The sequence below is a fragment of the Panthera tigris genome, chromosome B4 (genome assembly GCF_018350195.1).
Source record: "Panthera tigris isolate Pti1 chromosome B4, P.tigris_Pti1_mat1.1, whole genome shotgun sequence".
NCBI lineage: Eukaryota > Metazoa > Chordata > Mammalia > Carnivora > Felidae > Panthera > Panthera tigris.
Window position 1 is genome coordinate 80,925,625 of NC_056666.1, and position 13,237 is coordinate 80,938,861.

The 13,237-nt window shown below is 35.7% G+C and overlaps 1 pseudogene; it reads left to right on the forward strand.

Annotated features, from left to right (window-relative positions):
• Nucleotides 1–2,261: 2,261 nt before the first annotated feature.
• LOC102965103 lies at nucleotides 2,262–7,453 on the forward strand (annotated as a pseudogene).
• The last annotated feature ends 5,784 nt before the right edge of the window (nucleotides 7,454–13,237 follow it).

Consider the following 13,237-nt stretch of genomic DNA (forward strand, 5'->3'; position numbering starts at 1 on the left):
GAAAAAAAATTCTTCAAATGCCATATGATTTACAGAAAAAAATGTGAAAGTTTTCATTTAAAAAAACATATTTAAAAAACAAGAAACATTGCACACTTAATAGGTATGTCCATACAAATTATCTGTTGGTTAAAAAAAAAGCAATCTCTAATAATATATACTTTTGTATTCGTGTTGCCAAATCTCCATATTTACAAATTCCATAATTACTCAGTAGATATAGGTAGATATACAGGTAGATACATATATACAAACATGTATGCATACATACATACTATAGAATATATATAGCATAGTATACTATATATAGTAAGCATACATTTGCACATACTGTAGAAAATTATGAAGTAATAGCTGTTTTAGATATGTAGGATCAGTTTATTTTCTCTAATTTCATAGAATGTAAGCTCCACTCTCTAACTATGCTGAAATATTAATTATACTTCTTTCTCTACTTTTGGACACGTTTGACACAAGACATGTGTCTGAATTATTTAATGCCTAGACAAAATCTTTTAGGTTTTGTAGAAACTTTGTGAAAGCTTTATAGCAGAGCAAAATTTTATATTTATATAAATTTATATTTATATTTATATAAATTTATAGCAGAGCAAAAAAAATCTATAAAACTAGAATTTCACCTGTTAAACTACTCTTCCACTCATTCTACTTAAGGTATTAAATGACTAAAGTATTTTAGAAAGATGTAGAGATGTGTGTGTGAGAGAGAAAGAGAGAGCGAGAGAGACAGAGAGAGACTAAAGTAAGAATTATGGGTACAAAAAAAGTATTCTAAATTATATAAATTACTTTTTAGTAATAGAAAATATAATATAATCCTAATTAGTGGTGCAACATTCCTAATGATCTCTATGCAATTTATTCAATTGACAAATACAGGAGTTGTTAGAGAAGAAAAAAAGAAAATAAATAATAGAAAACTGAAGGAGATTCAAAATGTAGGAGAAAACTTATAAATGGTTTCTCAATTTCATCTTCTCTGAAGTATAATTTGTGTGTTAAATAAGACAAATAGCTGGCAAACAGGGTTCTATAACCTCTTAACATATACTTCCCCACTGATAAGGCCAGTGTCCAATAAATCTGGTATATATAATGCACTATAGGGATGGAAATGAACCTGTCATAGAGAATAATTAGCTATCAGGAAAAAGTAAGGATTATTGTTAATATTGGTCTCTATATCTAACTGCTACAGTTGAAAATCAGTACAAATTATATTTATAAAGTGATGAGAACATTTAATATGAGATCTACCCACTTATATTTTAAGGCCACAATATAGTATTGTTAACTGTAGGTAAAAATGTACTATAGCAAACAATATTCTTTAATAATATTCATATTCAACATCTTCAGAACTTGCTCCTTTTACAGAAGTGAACTTTGTAGTGTCGTAGACTTTGGGTCTGGAGTTCTCTCTTGTCTAGCAAGAGAGTGGGACACAGGATTAAAAATGTGAGAGAAGCTAATGCCCGGGAGGAGACAAGAGCCCTGAGTAAGGGTCCTTGCTCCATTTTTATTAGGATCAGAAGGCTTACAAGAGTGAATGATGTGCATAGAGACACAATGAAACCATGAACATTAAGTCATGGGCATGGGGAAAAGGGGGTTTTGGAGATATGTGGTGTTAGGGATTTGGGTAAATACAAAACAAGATTCTGCTGCTGGGTGGGAAGGACCCACCTCTGTTTACCTAAACTGGTCTAGGGGACAAGAAAGACAGAGCATGCTACCTCAGGTTCAACAAGGTGCTTTCTTTTGCTAATTAGCTCCACTCTGGGCAACTCTGCACTGTTGTGGTCTATAGCCCTATTTGCCTGTTTACCTAATTTGGTCCTTCCTTCCTTCCTGTGAAACCATCTTTCTGCTATTGTCCCATATCTTTGTCCTAAACTGGGGGCCTTTGCCCCATTTACCTAATCTTATTTACCCAAACTTGGGTGTGTTCATCCTATGGCTTTCTAATTATTTATGCCTTGCTAACCCATCAGTGCAGGCTCAGAGAATTCCTAAGCTTATTCCCCACATATAGCAACTATCATCAATTCCCCATTGCCCACCCCAACCTGTCCCAAGGCAGCCACCATCTATTCTCCATTTCTATGAGTTAGACTAATTTTAATACCTCATAAAAGTGGATTTATCCATTTTTTGTTCTTTTGTGACTGACTTATTTCATCTAAACTAATGTCTTCCAGATTCATCAATGTTGTCATATATCTTTAAATGAAATAAAAATGAAAGAGAAAGAAATACCTATATATTTCTTAGCTGGAACCTCTCTTAGAAATCTCATTTACACTGTATGTATTCCTAGATATCTGGAGACAATTATCACCAGGGATAATATCATTTCCTATAACAGCTGTGCAGCCCAACTATTTTTCTTTGTGTTCATGGGAGTGGCTGAATTTCAATTTGAATTTCCATGTCCTTTGGCTACTATGCTGTCATTTGCAAGCCCCTTCATTATACAACCATTATGAGCAGGAAACTCTGTACCCTGTTTATGCTATCTGCATGGCCAGGTATGTTTTTGATCATTTTCCCACCCCTTATACTTCTCCTCCAGCTGGATAACTGTGTCTCCATTGTCACTGATCATTTTACATGTGGCTATCTTTCCCTTTTACAACTGTCTTATTTAGATACATAGCTCCTAGCAGTAATTGGTTTCCACTTTGCTTTCATTACTTTACTATTCACTTTGGCATTTGTGATTTTGTCCTACATATATATCATATCTGCTAGTCAGAGAAAAAAGTTTTTTCTGCTTGTTCTACTTACATTAATGCCATTTCTATTTTCATATATGCTAATTCATCTGCAAAAATAAAAAGTATCATTGACAAAGGCAGTAGCTATTCTTAGTAATTGTTTCCCTCAGGCTGAACCCCTTTACACCCTAAGGGGCCAGAAAATATACAAACCTTCAAATATTTGGTCCTTAAGGTATGTTTCATACAAGCAAATCCAAATTTGGGGTAGTATGAATGAATGTTATCATAAAGATTTGATAAAGGAAAATGAAATTTTAAACTAATTTGTACTATCTTCCTATATCTGTGTCACAGCTACAGGAAATGCTGAGCTCATTTGTTAAGCATTGTTCATAACATAGATGTGGATGGGTTGTGTCTTCCTTTAAACTATCTGTAAGGGTGCCTGGGTAGCTCAGTTCATTAAGCATCCAACTTCGGCTCAGGTCATGATCTCACAGCTTGTGAGTTCAAGTCTCACACTGGGCTTGTGCTGACAGCTCAGAACATGGAGCCCACTTCGGATTCTGTGTCTCCCACTCTCTCTCTTCCCCTCCCCCACTCATGCTCTATTTCTCTCTCTCTCAAAAAACAAATAAACATTAAAAAAAATTTTAACTATCCGTAGGTTCCATGCCAGTGATTTATGATTGTGATTTATGATTGTGAATATAAAACCAGTACTTATGAAACATAACTCATTTTAATGACTATTCTTATTAATCAAAATGTTTTATCAAAAACACTAATTCCAAAAAAAAATACGAAATCCCTGTGGTTTTTGCCACATTATTCACAATAGCCAAGATATGGAGGCAACGTAAGTGTACATTGGTAGATGGAAGGATAAAGAAGATGTGATATATCCACAATGGAATATTGCTCAGCCATACAAAAGGATGTTTTGCAACAACATGGATGGACGTAGAGGGTATTTTGCTAAATGTAAAAAATCAGACAGAGAAAGGCAAATACCATATGATTTCACTTGTATGTGGAATCTCGAAAACAAAATAAAGCAACGAACAAACAAATAAAGCAGAAACAGATCCATAAATAGAGAACAAACTGATGGTTGCCAGAAGGAGAGGATTGAGGGATAGGTAAAATGTGCGAAGGAGAGTGGGATGTACAGACTGTCAATTGTGGAATAAGTCACAGAAACAGAAGTTACGGCATAAGGAGTATAGTCAACACTATTTTAATAGCTCTGTAGGTGGCAGCTACACTGTGGTGAGCACATCATAATGTATAGACTGATTGAAATGTTATGTTGTACAACTGAAACTAATATAACATTGTGTGTTAGCCACATTTCAATAAAAAGTGTTTTCTACTTTAATGACTTGAAGTAACACTGTTTTAATCAACTTATTTTAAATATCTCTTTCTCTTGATATACAAATATTTTTCCTTTTAAAAGTTACATGAATCACGAAATAAATATCTACAGCACCATTGTTTTTTCATACTACCTGTAGTGTTTGTCCAATTCTTCCCATTCAGCTAATAAAACTGGGTGTATATTTTACTACTTTCAAATTATCTGAAGGTCCTGTGTACACTGTTTTCTGTATATGCTGAAGTCATGTGTTATGTGTTATTTTATGAACTCTTCTTATTTTCTGCATTATTGTTTCTAAAAAAAAATGTAACACGAATATTTAGGCAGCCACTGCCTCTTATGCTACATAAAAGTTTGATAGGAATTTCATAAACAATACCTCTTCTATACAGAGCATATATTCTGTGTCATATATAAGCCAGGTATGTTCTACACCATATCATAATTAATCTTCACAGCTATATAACAAATTAGGCATAGTTATCCCTCTTTACCAATGTGTAAATTGATGCTTATAAGTTTTGAGTGACTTGGCTAAGATCTTGAGCTATAACAGCCAATATAATAGCCTAATTTGAAAATAAAAACAACAAAACAAAGAAAAACTTGTGTTTGCTCTCTTTTACACATCTTTGAAACTCTTCGAGGAACTGCAAATTTGGCACTGATTTTACCACAAGCACAATTTTACTGGTGCTTTTAACACATGATCTCCTTTGTGCATAATTATATTACTATTATTGAGTTCTAATTATATTATTATAGTCTAGTCAGGGAAGGTACTAACTCTTAATACTCTACTTGGCATTTAAATGCCAATCAATCAAAACAGGAAACTTCAACCGCCATTACTGGCGAGCAATACAGTGAGCAGGAAAAAGAGTCTTATGTATTATGTATAAGAGGTATTATGATACCAAAAATTCTTCCAGGAGGCAGATTAAAAATAATGGGAGTCAAAGAATGGATTTAGCACAATGTGGTAGATTACCAGTTTAAAAATAAATGGCACGGTGTAGAGATGCATTCAGTAGAGATCTACATTAGAAATTAAGACATTTGGTTGCTAATCTGTGTGAAAAACAATGTCAAGGAAAGCAAACAATCACACTTAGTGTGATTGTTTGCTTGTTTGGGGATTTTTCTTTTCATTTCTCATTGGACACTATCCCACAGGATTTCTTTTCATGTCAGTGTTTTATATGTTAGTAGTTTATGTACACTCCTGTTCTGACAATTTTGATTCACTGAATTATTCCCCTTGAGTCAGTGGCAGAGAGAATAGATACAATAGTAAGTAGTTGTACCAGTTAAATCTGTGTAGAAACCATGTCAAAGAGTTAAAACACACTCTGATATTTTTTTCTCATTTGTATATTTGGTCCTTTCTTACTGTCTACACTTAAATAAGTATATTCCTCCTGGGAAAAAATGGCAATGATAAAACAAAATGTTGATAACAGAAAATATACTTGTTCAATGGCAAAGGGAAGTCTATCAGAAATGCTGGTTTTCCTAGAGGACAATGATCAGATTTGCTTATCTTTTACCATTCTAGCCATTCTGACTGTTTGTGAACCTTTAGGAAAAGCAGAGTTGTCAGGCATATTAGAAGGCAGTGAAAGTCTCTCAGACCTAATCATTGGTTCATTACTTAGGTCAATCTTTACTCAAATTAAATGGAATGTAGTGGGGTTATACTTTGCAACTGTATATACCAAAAAGTATAAAAAACAAGAAAGCATATATTTTCTATTATAACAATGTATTCATGCTTAGTGAAAGACAGGAAGTCACTATGTCTCCATCTTGTGTTTCCAACTAAATATAGGCCAGTGGTATTGTGTTTAGGAGAACAGACTTTAATTTCACATTATATTTGACACTTTCTAGGTGAGTGGATTTATGTAAGGTACATGATTGCTCTGAGCCAGTTCTTGATTTGGGAATTAAGATTTAAAAAGTCCAGGGCGCCTGAGTGGCTCAGTTGGTTAAGCATCTGACTTCAGCTCAGGTCATGATCTTGCAGTTTGTGAGTTCAAGCCCCGTGTTGGGCTTTGTGGTGACAGCTCAGAGCCTGGAGCCTGCTTTGGATTCTGTGTCCCCCTCTCTCTCTCTGCCCCTCCCCAGCTCATACTCTGTCTCTCTCTTAAAAATAAATAAACTTAAAAAAAAAGTTAAAAAAATTTTTTTAAAGTCTAACAACTGTGTTATAAGAACTAAATGAGATAAATTAAAAAGTCCTTAAATACTACTGAAATAAATAATAACTTTGCTAAATGACAACTTCAGTGAACATCCTTCCCAAAATTAGGAATTAATTCCAACTAAAAGAAAAATAAAATAAATAAAGCAGTTATTCATATATCCCAGTAAATGCAACATAAATTACAGAGCATTAAGTTATGAGTTGATATTCAGGCATAAACCCCTATGAATATGTGTGTTACTATTTCTGAAAATATTATTAAATGCTGGAGGAGTGTTTGGTAGGGGGATGGGCTGAATGGGTGATGGGCATTAAGTAGGGAACTTGTTGGGATAGGCACTGGCTGCTATATGTAAGTCATGAATCACTAAATTCTATTCCTGAAATCTTTATTACACTATATGTTAACTAACTTGGATTTAAATAAAACTATGTGTGTGTGTGTGTGTGTGTGTGTGTGTGTGTGCGCACACGTGCGCGTGCGTGCACGCGCACGCTCAAGCAGGGGAGGGGCAGAGAGAGAGAGGGGGAGTGAATCTTCAAACAGACTCCGTGTTCAGCAAACAACCTGACACAGGGCTGTCTCACGACCATGAGAGCATGAACTGAGCCAGAATGAAGAGTCACTCACTTAACCAACTGTTTATATTTATAATTGTATGAATTTCAACAAAACTGAGTCAGCTTAACTTTATTGAAATGAAGAAATATAAAATATTCAATTGATTTTGGGAAACAGTCATCAAAAATTATTATAAGGAAGAATAAAAGCAAATTCCAATAAACAATTCTACCAACCACTCAGTCGGATCAACTGTGAAGATTTTGTTTCATGCAGGCAGAGAAAGTGTCACATGAACTCTCATTAATTTGTCAAGAGTGAATGAGCAGTGCCAGAAGTGCATTTTAGTGTAATTATGAAGCTGAGCAGGATGTTGCCCATTACACTGAATTAAATTCTTTTTCTTTCTCTAACATATTAGGTTGAATGTGAGCAACTACTTTATTGAACAATTCCATAAAAGAAAAAGAAACAGGGTAATAGATACAATAAAGCAAATTACTTTGGAGATAGTCTCTGAACATATTTTTCTAATGACTTTCAACGCGCTTTAACTCTAAAGAAGAGATCAGTGAATAGATACACAAGATGATGAAAAAACCTACACTTTCAAAAATAATGCATCACCCAGCACAACAGAAAGTCTTTTTTTTTTTTTTTTAATTTAAAACAACTGAAATGAAGTGGAACCATTCAAAAGGTCCTCTCTCAGGCTGTCAAAGGGACGTTCTTTGGGACTTTGAAACTCATGTATGTTTTTAAATAGAGTCATTTTCTTACCTTGAACATGAATATCATTAACTAGTTTATCAGAAGGTCACTACATATTTACTTGATGGTACATTTTTCAGAAGGCCAGGATATCGACACATTTTAAGAACAAAAGCCCTGAAGATGCTTTCTAGTCTTCTTATTTAGCCAATGTTCAGTATTATTTTTTAATTTCAATTTCAAATGACTCAGTGAATCTGTCTCAGGAATCCTTAGAAGGCAAGTCAATATTAATTGTGATAAAAGGAATGGAATAAAATGTGTATCTTAGTAGCATAAGCCATTAACACTTAACTGGAATAAATGTAATTAAGTGCATTTTTAGTTGGTGAGATAACCACATGAAGCCAAATTATTCCAAGAGATTTTAAATGCTGTAATTGGACCATATATCCAAGTGGGATTTAATCCAGGGACAAAAAGAATAGCTTAAAATATCTGAAGTTGTTCCTAGGTAGGAATAATATTGTGGATGGTAGGCTGTCACTGTTATTCTAATAATGCTGTATGTGCAATGTGAGGATTGCAAATGAAGATTAACATGATATTACAATTTTATCTAATGCTATTCATAGCCAGGGCTCTAATCATGAGATAAAGGAAATATAAAGTTATAAAAGATAAAAGGGGGTTCTTAAAAATATTGTAGTCCTATGCAGCCGAGAATCCTTTATCCAGCAAGTCTGTCATTTAGAATAGAAGGAGAGATAAAGGTCTTCCCAAACAAACAAAAACTGAAGGAATTTGTCACCACGAAACCAGCCCTACAAGAGATCCTAAGGGGGATCCTGTGAGACAAAGTACCAGAGACATCACTACAAGCATAAAACATACAGACATCACAATGACTCTAAACCCATATCTTTCTATAATAACACTGAATGTAAATGGATTAAATGCGCCAACTAAAAGACATAGGGTATCAGAATGGATAAAAAAACAAGACCCATCTATTTGCTGTCTACAAGAGACTCATTTTAGATCTGAGGACACCTTTAGATTGAGAGTGAGGGGATGGAGAACTATTTATCATGCTCCTGGAAGCCAAAAGAAAGCTGGAGTAGCCATACTTATATCAGACAAACTAGACTTTAAATTAAAGGCTGTAACAAGAGATGAAGAAGGGCATTATATAATAATCACAGAGTCTATCCACCAGGAAGAGCTAACTATTATAAATGTCTATGCGCCAAATACCCGAGCCCCCAGATATATAAAACAATTACTCATAAACATAAGCAACCTTATTGATAAGAATGTGGTCATTGCAGGGGACTTTAACACCCCACTTACAGAAATGGATAGATCATCTAGACACACAGTCAATAAAGAAACAAGGGCCCTGAATGATACATTGGATCAGATGGACTTGACAGATATATTTAGAACTCTGCATCCCAAAGCAACAGAATATACTTTCTTCTCGAGTGCACATGGAACATTCTCCAAGATAGATCATATACTGGGTCACAAAACAGCCCTTCATAAGTTTACAAGAATTGAAATTATACCATGCATACTTTCAGACCACAATGCTATGAAGCTTGAAATCAACCACAGGAAAAAGTCTGGAAAACCTCCAAAAGCATGGAGGTTAAAGAACACCCTACTAACGAATGAGTGGGTCAACCAGGCAATTAGAGAAGAAATTAAAATATATATGGAAACAAACGAAAATGAAAATACAACAATCCAAATGCTTTGGGATGCAGCGAAGGCAGTCCTGAGAGGAAAATACATTGCAATCCAGGCCTATCTCAAGAAACAAGAAAAATCCCAAATACAAAATCTAACAGCACACCTAAAGGAAATAGAAGCAGAACAGCAAAGGCAGCCTAAACCCAGCAGAAGAAGAGAAATAATAAAGATCAGAGCAGAAATAAACAATATAGAATCTAAAAAAACTGTAGAGCAGATCAACGAAACCAAGAGTTGGTTTTTTGAAAAAATAAACAAAATTGACAAACCTCTAGCCAGGCTTCTCAAAAAGAAAAGGGAGATGACCCAAATAGATAAAATCATGAATGAAAATGGAATGATTACAACCAATCCCTCAGAGATACAAACAATTATCAGGGAATACTATGAAAAATTATATGCCAGCAAATTGGACAACCTGGAAGAAATGGACAAATTTCTAAACACCCACACTCTTCCAAAACTCAATCAGGAGGAAATAGAAAGCTTGAACAGACCCATAACCAGCGAAGAAATTGAATCGGTTATCAAAAATCTCCCAACAAATAAGAGTCCAGGACCAGATGGCTTCCCAGGGGAGTTCTACCAGACATTTAAAGCAGAGATAATACCTATCCTTCTCAAGCTATTCCAAGAAATAGAAAGGGAAGGAAAACTTCCAGACTCATTCTATGAAGCCAGTATTACTTTGATTCCTAAACCAGACAGAGACCCAGTAAAAAAAGAGAACTACAGGCCAATATCCCTGATGAATATGGATGCAAAAATTCTTAATAAGATACTAGCAAATCGAATTCAACAGCATATAAAAAGAATTATTCACCATGATCAAGTGGGATTCATTCCTGGGATGCAGGGCTGGTTCAACATTCGCAAATCGATCAACGTGATACATCACATTAACAAAAAAAAAGAGAAGAACCATATGATCCTGTCAATCGATGCAGAAAAGGCCTTTGACAAAATCCAGCACCCTTTCTTAATAAAAACCCTTGAGAAAGTCGGGATAGAAGGAACATACTTAAAGATCATAAAGGCCATTTATGAAAAGCCCACAGCTAACATCATCCTGAACGGGGAAAAACTGAGAGCTTTTTCCCTGAGATCAGGAACACGACAGGGATGCCCACTCTCACCGCTGTTGTTTAATATAGTGCTGGAAGTTCTAGCATCAGCAATCAGACAACAAAAGGAAATCAAAGGCATCAAAATTGGCAAAGATGAAGTCAAGCTTTCGCTTTTTGCAGATGACATGATATTATACATGGAAAATCCGATAGACTCCACCAAAAGTCTGCTAGAACTGATACATGAATTCAGCAAAGTTGCAGGATACAAAATCAACGTGCAGAAATCAGTTGCATTCTTATACACTAACAATGAAGCAACAGAAAGACAAATGAAGAAACTGATCCCATTCACAATTGCACCAAGAAGCATAAAATACCTAGGAATAAATCTAACCAAAGATGTAAAAGATCTGTATGCTGAAAACTATAGAAAGCTTATGCAGGTAATTGAAGAAGATATAAAGAAATGGAAAGACATTCCCTGCTCATGGATTGGAAGAATAAATATTGTCAAAATGTCAATACTACCCAAAGCTATCTACACATTCAATGCAATCCCAATCAAAATTGCACCAGCATTCTTCTCGAAACTAGAACAAGCAATCCTAAAATTCATATGGAACCACAAAAGGCCCCGAATAGCCAAAGTAATTTTGAAGAAGAAGACCAAAGCAGGAGGCATCACAATCCCAGACTTTAGCCTCTACTACAAAGCTGTCATCATCAAGACAGCATGGTATTGGCATAAAAACAGACACATAGACCAATGGAATAGAATAGAAACCCCAGAACTAGACCCACAAACGTATGGCCAACTCATCTTTGACAAAGCAGGAAAGAACATCCAATGGAAAAAAGACAGTCTCTTTAACAAATGGTGCTGGGAGAACTGGACAGCAACATGCAGAAGGTTGAAACTAGACCACTTTCTCACACCATTCACAAAAATAAACTCAAAATGGATAAAGGACCTGAATGTGAGACAGGAAACCATCAAAACCTTAGAGGAGAAAGCAGGAAAAGACCTCTCTGACCTCAGCCGTAGCAATCTCTTACTCGGCACATCCCCAAAGGCAAGGGAATTAAAAGCAAAAGTGAATTACTGGGACCTTATGAAGATAAAAAGCTTCTGCACAGCAAAGGAAACAACCAACAAAACTAAAAGGCAACCAACGGAATGGGAAAAGATATTTGCAAATGACACATCGGACAAAGGGCTAGTATCCAAAATCTATAAAGAGCTCATCAAACTCCACACCCGAAAAACAAATAACCCAGTGAAGAAATGGGCAGAAAACATGAATAGACACTTCTCTAAAGAAGACATCCGGATGACCAACAGGCACATGAAAAGATGTTCAACGTCGCTCCTTATCAGGGAAATACAAATCAAAACCACACTCAGATACCACCTCACGCCAGTCAGAGTGGCCAAAATGAGCAAATCAGGAGACTATAGATGCTGGAGAGGATGTGGAGAAACAGGAACCCTCTTGCACTGTTGGTGGGAATGCAAATTGGTGCAGCCGCTCTGGAAAGCAGTGTGGAGGTTCCTCAGAAAATTAAAAATAGACCTACCCTATGACCCAGCAATAGCACTGCTAGGAATTTATCCAAGGGATACAGGAGTACTGATGCATAGGGGCACCTGTACCCCAATGTTTATAGCGGCACTCTCAACAATAGCCAAATTATGGAAAGAGCCTAAATGTCCATCAACTGATGAATGGATAAAGAAATTGTGGTTTATATACACAATGGAATACTACGTGGCAATGAGAAAAAATGAAATATGGCCCTTTGTAGCAACGTGGATGGAACTGGAGAGTGTGATGCTAAGTGAAATAAGCCATACAGAGAAAGACAGATACCATATGGTTTCACTCTTATGTGGATCCTGAGAAACATAACAGAAACCCATGGGGGAGGGGAAGGAAAAAAAAAAAAAGAGGTTAGAGTGGGAGAGAGCCAAAGCATAAGAGACTGTTAAAAACTGAGAACAAACTGAGGGTTGATGGGGGGTGGGAGGGAGGGCAGGGTGGGAGGGAGGGCAGGGTGGGTGATGGGTATTGAGGAGGGCACCTTTTGGGATGAGCACTGGGTGTTGTATGGAAACCAATTTGACAGTAAATTTCATATATTAAAAAATAAAAAATAAAAATAAATAAATAAATAAAAAAAGATAAAAATTGAATTTCTTTGGCAGAAGTAAAGAAGCCGTTTTGAAATGTCAAAAAAAAAAAATATTGTAGTCCTAAATTTGAATGATACACTTATATTGCACTAATAAATGTGCCTGTGTGGCTCAATTAAGTGTCCAACTTCAGCTCAGATCATAATCTCGCAGTTCATGAGTTTGAGTCCCATGTGCTGATAGCTCAGAGACTGGAGCCTGCTTCAGATTCTGTGTCTCTTTCTCTCTTTCCCTCTCCAACTAGTGCTCTCTGTCCCTCTCTCTCAAAAATGGACAAATAAACATTTTAAAAAATTAAAGAAAATAAAAATAAACTGCATTCATAGACCTTTTATTTGAAAAAAAAAAAAGTGTTTGCTGGTCCTGTCCAATGAAAATACCTAGAAAGAATGATTGAACTCATAGTAATTATCACAGCTAGTGTCCAGATTCTTAACTTGATTTACCATTTCCTAATCAATGGAGGAGGGACTCTTTAGAGAAATGACTCAGTCCAGTTCTCATACAGAAAAGTATAGCATGAGCCTGGGAACACTTGTCATCCAAGATGGGAAGGAAGCAATCAAAGAGGAAAAGTGTACTGCCCAAAAGGAAGAGTTTTCTCA